This window comes from Octopus bimaculoides, chromosome 12, assembly GCF_046866305.1.
Source record: "Octopus bimaculoides isolate indiv1 chromosome 12, ASM4686630v1, whole genome shotgun sequence".
Taxonomy (NCBI): domain Eukaryota; kingdom Metazoa; phylum Mollusca; class Cephalopoda; order Octopoda; family Octopodidae; genus Octopus; species Octopus bimaculoides.
The window spans coordinates 47,902,156-47,912,115 of NC_142939.1; the positions used below are offsets into that span (position 1 = coordinate 47,902,156).

Here is a 9,960-nt window from a genome sequence, read left to right on the forward strand (position 1 = left end):
GATGAGTATAACTGCAGTTGTTTGTTTGTTCATGGTGATGGTTTTTCGATCTTCATATTAGACGAAGGTGTTGGAAAGTGACGTTGCATTGCCTGTCCGGGTCTTGACTTCGAGCAGCGGAACGACCAATATGTTGGAAATAGCTATCAGAATGAGACACGGTTGCTTATCTATGCACATTTATTAATATACTACTGCAAGCAATTATCCTATCCTGTGATTAAATACAGCAATACGTACATACACACGGAACGTATTTTTATGAATACACATATCTCTAAATCCTTACTCACAATCATGCACATACACAGATATACACACTTACATACTCTCGCATGTACGTTCATGTATATATGCACAGTCATGCAGACATGCATTCACATACACAGTAAACGACAATGCATGCATGCTCACACAAGTACACAGTATCACAGATTCACGTGCATTTTCGCATATATCCACACTAGTACAAACACACAAGCACATACACGCACACTGAAGTACATATACATATTCAACCTGATTTTTTTTTTCTCGTCTTACTCTGAAACTCATTGTAAGAGACACACAAGCACACATACATACACACACATGCACACACACACATTCATGTACGCATATTGACACAGAAAGCGCATGCCCTATCACGCATACATCAACTCCATTTTTGTGCGGACGACTCCTCTATGTATTTCATTCGCACATACATTCAGAGTAAAATATAAACACATGCACACTTACACATATACGCACAGATATTTACAGGCCTCTACCTATCTCTCTCTCTCTATATCTCTCAATAAATAAATAAATATATATATATATATGTATCTTGCCTCTCACTCTAGCTCTTGTAAATACTGAAGCGCATTTGCACATAAACACCTTACAGATTCCTTTTGCCTCTCTCTCAATCTCCTCTTTCACTGAACCTCATACATACACATTCACACAAACCCAGAGACACTTGTTCATATACGCAAACGTATACAGTTTACTGCTCACTTCCCCTTTCTCACGGCGCCTCGTACATCTAGACGTATATTCCAACACTGACACGGACAACCGCTCATAAATAAAGATATATTCATTTTGCTCGTCCCACTATCTCTCTCCTCTCAACTTGCACATCACATAAATATGTATAAATACACTCACACACACACACACTCGCGCACGTGCACACATACACACGCCTACACTACCGTACTCACGATTATACGAACTCCCTATGTGACATTCTATCCCTCTTTCCGCTCCTCCCACTCTGCTAGCTTAACCACACACGTAAACACTAACACATCCTCACAGATATGCACACATACACACACACACACACTCTCTGTCACTCTCCTCTCTTTCTTTCTCTCGCATTCTCTTTCCCCTTTTCCCTCACACCCAGGTGTCTGGGTGGATTATAGCAACAAGACATGTATTTAGTTTTCTATATGAAACAATGTGTATATGGTCACCGGGGAGCAAGGCAAGATTGATGTGACAAGTTCAATAGTATCAGAACGAGGCTCAGTGGAGATTAAATTCGTAATAGACGGAATTTATACATTATCCGGAAAATTGCTTTAGTAACAAAATCCCTGTTCCTGTCGGACACTTTGAATAGACCAAAACCATGTTGTAGTTACATTGCTATTTCATATTAACAGAATGCTATAGAACTATCAGTGAATGTTTATAGGAATATTATTAAATGTGTTAAGTACGTTAATGTATGCGCTTAGCAAATCGGTATTTGTTCAAACTCTTCTTGAAACAATATGTTATATTAAATTATATAGAGGCGAGATAAAGCGCGTCACATGTGTGTGTTTGTGAGCACATACGCGTGTGCATAGCTATAAGGCGTATGTTAATGAGCATATATATAATATATATACGCGCGTATGTATGCATATACGTCCATATCTCATTTGTCATAACATCATGTGGTAACTGGAGTCATCTGCATTAACGTTGTGTATCAACGGGAAATTAACCAAGCAGAGCCCACGTTGTTTCAGGTGACACCCATGAGACAGGAATATAAAATGAACACTGACTAGCTAATGAAATATTCATCAATTATGTAATTATCTTCAAGTGCTCGCCGAACCGTGCTGTATCTAACCCTAGTTCACTAGTTTACCAAGATAGAATGCCCGTGTGCTGTTTCAGGATTAAAATCCTTGGTTCCATTTAACTTGCGGCTGTGACAGCAAAATAGCGAACTCGGAAAAATATTTTCATGATTTTGACGTTGATGTTCATGCGAATAGTTTGCCAGAGAGCTAATAAAGATGTTCGATTACTTTTCGTTGTTTATGTTTGCAAAAGCTTTGCTCTGAAATAGTCTCAGTTCACTTACCCGAGCAAACTCAGCTACAGCTTAGTACAGAAACAAGCCAATTGTTATAGTATTTTGAGGAGGGTAATTTGGCGAAGAAGAAACACAATCAACACTGGTTTTATTTTATTTCTTTTGATTAATATTTGTCATCAAGTTAACCAATAAACTAATCGATAAATTTTAATAGTTCAATCAATCAATCAAATAGCTAGTTTGTTAGAGTTCTTTCTTCGCCATTTATGACTCGTCAATGACAAGATCTCCTTACTCCAGTTCGGTCAGTTGAAATAGTGAAAGCAAAGTAAAATGAACAAGTAATTTACTTGCATTGTTCGGTTTCAATTTTTTTCAAATTTGCTCTATTTTTTAACAATAAGTTGGCCTCAGTAAATACAAATAACAATTCTTCGATTTGCCAAATGAGCACGCAAGAAGATATGACTGTGAAACGTGTTCCCAATATTTTTCGTCCCATTTACTTTTGAAAGTTAATTTATACGACACTTTACTTTAATTCAGTCATTTGTGCCCCGTCTTGCACCGCAATGAAACAACCGACAGAAAATAAATTTAAAGTACCGTTTTAAATATCATTTCAATTTCAAGTAACGCAAAATTTTATTTCTTTTATTTAAGAATTAATAGCGAACACATATCAGAACTAGACACAGTCTTCTCAGTTCGACTACTTTATTATCAACACAGTAACTTACAAGTATATAATACAGATTTTTAAATCCCAAGTGATGCAAGGAACATAATTTGTATTTTTCACAATGTATGCTTTCCAGAATTCTTTTGCCTCGACTTCAAAATTTTAAACAATTATTATTAAAAACAAATACGTACATCACTATAAATATGAAAGTAAACATTGCAAGGCAAAACTTATATGGGGTAAAATGTAACCTAGTTTGTAAGCCTTGATTTAACATAATGTCTCAGCTAGGAATAAGACCCATGAAGAGAGTTCATTGGTATGCAAGTGTTTATATTGGACGATTAGTAGACCAGTAATCCTCGGGAACGTCGCTAATACTGGTAGCTCGTGAGAAAATATAAGTATCTATTAAAGATAAGGATTTTGAAATAGGTGAAGTTTACAATGACGACTAAAGAAACCGAATGTTTAGAAAAAGAGATAAGACTAGGAACTGATTAAACTTAACCAAGTTGTGCCATATGTTATCGAGCAGAGATAATGTAATCGACAGGAAGACGTAGAAATACAGAAAATGAAACCTGTAGAAGTTTTGAATTAATGAATCCCATTTGTGAGAATTAAGTACCAGCGCAGTCATAGACCGAATTTTGGACTGTATTAATGAAGAATGAATATTAAAATGGTAACTACAACATTTGAATCATCAAAATCCCTCAGTTTATATTTGAGCAGCTTGTGTTGCAAATGGTTAATTTATGTCGAGCACTGATGTAGTTACACGATCTGAATTAATCCAACTAGCATCAATAACTACGCTAACAAGATTATTTGTATTATTTTTGTTTTTCCAAAAATTCTTCTTCTTCATCATCGTCTTATTCTTCTTCTTCTTCTTATTCTTCTTCTTATTCTTATTCTCCTTCTTATTCTCCTTCTTATTCTTCTTATTCTTCCTTTTCTTCTTATTCTTATTCTTCTTCTTCTTCTTCTTCCTTTTCTTCTTCTTCTTCCCTTTCTTCTTCTTCTTCTTCTTTTTCGTCTTCTTCCTTTTCTTTTTCTTCTCAACTTCATCGTCTTCTCACCTTCATCGTCTTCTCCATCTTTTGCTTTTTCAGTATCATTATTTTTATCATTATTATTATTATTATTATTAAAATGTTATACTTTGTTCTATAATCTGTCAGCTTATAAACACGAAATACCGAAAAACACTGGATTAAATTCAGATTATTCCAATACTATACACAACTGCTGGATTAAAATGTGACGTTTAGCAATATGTATAGATATATATACATACATACACATATACACACACACACACACACACACACACACACATACATATATATATATATATATATATATATATATATATATATATATATATATATATATATACACACACACACATACATATATATACACACATATATATGTACATATACATATAGATATATATGTATATACGTATGTATGTGTATGTACGAATATGTGTGTGTGTATACATTTATGCGTATGTGTGCATATTTGCATTTAGGTATTTATGTACTTAAAAAATGAAACCGAACCTCAAAACAAGAAATTTTTAGCCTTGTTTTTTTTTTTTTTGTATTTAATGATTTTCTTTTCTTTTTCTGATTCATAAAGGCTCTTGAGAATTCTTCCTTTCATCAATCGCATTTTAGTCTCTTTACTGAAATATTAATCCTTCTCAAAAACAGTTTCGATCATTCATGATTGATTATTTCCCCCCCAAACCCTAGGATTAGGTTCTCATTTATGTTTTTCACTCAGAATTGATTGAAGTGAAATATTAATTCTTTATATCCTGACCAATTCCACTGACCAAATCCTTCACTGCCACAAGAATCCATATCGCATGTTTCGCTATTTATGTTTTGTATCAAAATTTATTGAAGGGAATTGAATGATAATAAAAAAAAAAATGGTAAGGAAACAAATTAAATGATTGTAACAGAATGGGCTTATTATTTTACGTTTTGAAAATATGGTGGAATTGAATTTTTTCTGTTATTACTACAGCACTGGTATTTACATACCAGTCACATTCTGGGGTTAAACTCCACTTTAGTCCCTGTGTTAAGTGTCTCTCCTATCGATAATATCACAGTCCAGTGAGATAACAAGCCATCTTGTTTGTGTAATTCTGTGGTTGTTACCTATAATTTCTTAGACGCAGGCGTAGCTGTGTGGTAAGAAGCTTGCTTCTCAACAACATGGTTCAGGTTCAGTCCCACTGTGTGGCACCTTGAGCGGGTGTCTTCTACTTTAGCCCCGACCGACCAAAACATTGTGAGTAGATTATTTAGACGGTAACTGAAAGAAGCCTATTGTATATGTTTACATATATCTGTATGCTTGTCTTTGTGTGTGTATTTGTCCCCCACCAACGCCTGACTACCACTGTCGGTTTGTTTACATCCCCGTAACCTATCGGTTGGCCATAAGAAACTGATAAAAACGAAAGGTACTTGAGATCGATTTGTCCGACTGAATCCTCAAGGTGGTGCTCCAGCATGGCTTCAGTTTACTGGTTGAAACAAATAAAAGAAAAATGTTTAGTGAATGCATTTGGTGGTGGTAGTGGTAGTAGTAGTAGTAAGAGGAGGAAGAGGGAGTGACGTTGGGTGGGTTGCTGGTGAGAGTGGCACTCTTAGCAGTATTAGTGCGGGGAGATGGTGGAGGACGGTTCTATGAGTGGTCATGGCATTTCTGATGCTGTTTGCATCAGTGTGATCATAGTTGTGCTTGTTGTTGTTGTTGTTTATTATAGTGGTGATGGTAGTAGGAGAACCGACTCTAGTTGTGGTGGTGGAGATAGTTTTGCATGTTTTGTAGTAGTTGTGGGGGCTGTATAAGAGATAGTTTTAGCGGTGAAACTCAAAGTCGGACAGTATTGCTAAGAATTCTGACAAAAGCTCAGAATCTAGAGATGAACCGGAGTCAGCTATGTGACCAATACTTTGGGGCATTTCCAGGTGGTCTTCATTTTAAGACTTTTTTTTTTTTGTCCTTCTTGGATCGTTGTCTGTTGTTCTGCGCGCATGGTATGAGTGTCGTCTGTGAGTTTGGTCGGTGAGTGTGGTATGTACGAGACCTATTATAAATCATGAGGGTCTTTTGTGTTTGTTGTAGTTTAGTAATTTTATTATTATTTTTTTCTTTTTTGGACTGATTTGGAGCTCAGACAGGACTAATAATAAATGAATCAATGAAGCATTTTTTGTACACTATTTTTGCTTTGATTTTCGCGGGTAGGGAAATGTTTTGATTTTCACTGTTCTAAGAATGTTCTGGGGACGGAGTAAACTATTGAACCAAGTACATATGTGAGCTGCTTTGTTTTCTTCAATATGTATTAATAAGTATGCTGAATATTAGAGAGAAGCTCTGTGTGTCTGGTATGTTTTTTTGTTGCTGAATGTGACGGCTGTGTTACTCTTTAATTTATTCCATTATATTATAACCCCAAACAGGAATTCATTTCATGCTTGTTGATCTCTTTGCTCAGACGCAACTGTATTTTCGCTAAAATTACAGAATATTATTTGCTTTATTACTATCACACGTACATACATACACACGCACAAAAATACTTACATATATGCATACATTCATGCTGTATGCTAACACGTAGTGTACACTTATATATATACATATACGCATATACATTTCTACACTCACACAAACTATGAATGCATGTATATATGTATGGTTGTTTGTAGGTAATTGTATATGTGTGTTTATGTCAGTATGTGTGTGTGTGTATGTATGCAAGAATGCATGTGTATGTGTGTATGTATGTATGTATGTATGCGCATATTTATGTATGTATGCATATATTTATGTATGTATGTATGTATGTATGTATGTATGTACATGTACGCACACGCGCAGAGGGTTCTTATTATATACCAATAAAAGAAATCATTATATACTGAAAATTCCAATATAGATAGTGCAACACAATATAGAATTCTATAATTTAGGAAGCCATATACAAGGGAGGAACTTGTTAAAGGAAGATAGCCTGTATTATATAATGAAAATTACTACACAGGCAGTTCGATATTGTATAGACAGCTGTAATATATATGAACTTATATAATGTACGCAGTAACCATCATATATAAATAACACTTTCTTAACAGCATTGAGAATGTCTTCTATAACATGGCGTGTATATGAAATTGTATAAGAGAAACAAAAGCAATGTGGTAGGTAGGTAAGCAACGTTTCGTTCAATGAAGGCCTCATTCAAAGTTTCTGCTATTTTCGTACTTATACGAGGGGTTACTTCTGATTTAAAAGTGAAATGAAAGAACAAAATTCTATAAAATCTAAATTTCAATGTACATATAAATTTAACAAATGTTATAATGGTTTTGTATATTCGTTACAATTCCACAGAATTTTACTTGAAAGTCATATTAAAAAGGTTTTATTGGAATCATTCAGAGATATTTACAAATAACAAGTTTCCCTTACAAATATTTAGGGGTGGTCTTTAAAATTCATTTGTACGTAAGTATTATAAATACAATCTTTGCCAAATAACCATTAACTAATACTACTACTACTAATAATAATAATAATGATATGGGCACTGCACACATCCTACGCAAAACACTTTCAATACAGTAACCATAAGAGCATCACAGCAAACCACAGCACATACCCAAGGCACAAAGAGCTGCGCTCGGTAGTGAAGTGAAAGCACGTTATAAAAATAAAACTACTGAATACTGCTACTACTACTACTACTACTAATAATAATAATAACACCTAAAATAATAATTTTCCTTTTTACTGGAGGCACAACGCCTGAAATTTGTGTGGAGGGGGACTAGTCGATTACATCGATCCCAGTGCGTAACTGAAACTTATTTAATCGACTCCGAAAGGATGAAAGGCAAAGATGACCTTGGCGGAATTTCAACTCAGAACGTAGCGGCAGACAAAATACCGCAAAGCATTTGCCCGGGGTGCTAACGATTCTGCCAGCTCGCTGCCTTAATAATAAAAATAATAATAATAACAATGATTTCAAACTTTGTCACAAAGGCAGCAATGTGGGAGGAAGGGATGAGTCGATTATTGTGACCAAAGTCTTCAACTGGTACTTACTTTATTGACCCCACCGAACGGATAAATGACAAATTCCTCAGCGGAATTTGAACTCAGAACGTACCGACGAGCGAAATACCGCAAAGTATTTCGTCTTGTGTGCTAACTATACTGCAAGCTCACTGCCTTAATACTAAAAATAGTAATTATAGTAATAACAATCATTTCTACTACAGGCAGAAGGCCTGAAATTTTGAGGGTGGTCGCTAGTCGATTACCTTTTCCGCAGTACTTGATTGTAATTATTTTATGGACACCGAAAGGATGAAATGAAAAGACGCCTTCGGTGAAGTTTGAACTCTGAACGTAAAGACAGACGAAATGCTTTATCGTTTTCATTAATTTCCTTCTAGACATTTTCAGGTAACGTACTTAGGGTCTGTAGCACAAAGAAGAATACTATGGGCTTTTTGTTTTCTTTTTTTACATCTTTTACCACTTCCAAAAAAGAAGTTTGGTGTGGATATATGCGAGGTTTCTAAGTTGTAAATCTGCAAAATTTTACATATATACACTGAGAGCCGAGACATATGTTTTAGTATACATACATACATACATACATGCGTACATATATACATACATATATATATGTGTGTGTGTGTGTGTGTATGTATATGCATATATATATGTGTGTGTGTGTGTGTATGTGTATGTGTATGTGTGTGTGTGTATGCATATATATGTGTGTATATGTATATGCATATATATATGTATATATATATAAATATGTATATATAGATATGTATGTACGTATGTATGATGTGCTAAGCTTCATTAGACTCAGAATATTTTCGAAAGACTAATATACATTGGAACTCATTTCATTTTATGCTTAAATTGATACGTATCAGATATAGACTGAGTTAGTATAATTTTGCCACTATTTAAGTATATTCCTTCTTTGGAAATTTCGTGCCGTCTTTGACTGAAATTCTGTTTAAAAATCTATCGAGGATCTTATTTTGAAGCTGAAAATTTCGAAGAAAAATGTCTCTAAGAAAAAAAAAAACGATAAAAATATAAAGGAAGTAGTAAAAAAAGAAATAGCTACCTCGGAAAACCAATTTTCTATAAATATTCTGATTTCTTTATGAATGGTCCATTTACGAGGCGGTTTGTCTTTAAGTTGAATGGTTGAAGAATTGATAAATTCTTGAAAATGTTATGTTATTGCATGATGATGGTGATGGTATGTTTAAGGAAGTCCTAAATAGTTTTACTCGTGATAATATAAAATGTCGTGTAATTGGTTTGGTAGTGGAATTGGGTAGGTAGGAAATGATGTCGTGTTATTTGATAGCTTGAACATAATATATGGGAAGAGAAATGACGTTTGGGAATGTAATAGTTGAAGTAAAATGATATTTGGGAATATAAACGTAAAGTGTGAATTAACTGGTAAACACTTTGACGAGCGACTCACATTTAAATATCAACCAGAAAATTGTTTTCTTTTAAAGCATAATAATGAACTTAGTATCTCTCCTTCTCTCCCGCCTTCTCTCTCTCTCTCTCTCTCTCTCTCTCTCTCTCTATCTATCTCTCTCTCTCTCTCTCTCTCTCTCTCTCTCTCTCTCTCTCTCTCTCTCTCTCTTAATATCAGGTATACTTAATGGATGGGGCATCAACATGAATTATATTCATATACATTAAAATAGCAGACATTCGATAAAACAACAAAAACAAAAATAACTACACACTATTTAAGGAGGAAATATATTGTAAAAATCAGAGAAGCGAGACTATTTGGAAGGTTTTGAGTTTCGTATTGGCACCAACTTCACAAGAATTCTCATGGGTC

The 9,960-nt window shown here is 34.5% G+C and overlaps 1 long non-coding RNA gene across 1 annotated transcript in view; it reads right to left on the minus strand.

Moving 5' to 3' along the window:
• LOC149133090 (uncharacterized) overlaps positions 1-9,401 on the minus strand; it is a 152,775-nt gene extending 143,374 nt beyond the window's left edge. Inside the window, exon 1 of the long non-coding RNA XR_016243915.1 lies at positions 9,211-9,401. This is a non-coding gene — a long non-coding RNA (uncharacterized LOC149133090). The remainder of the gene's footprint in view (positions 1-9,210) is intronic.
• Positions 9,402-9,960: the final 559 nt, after the last annotated feature.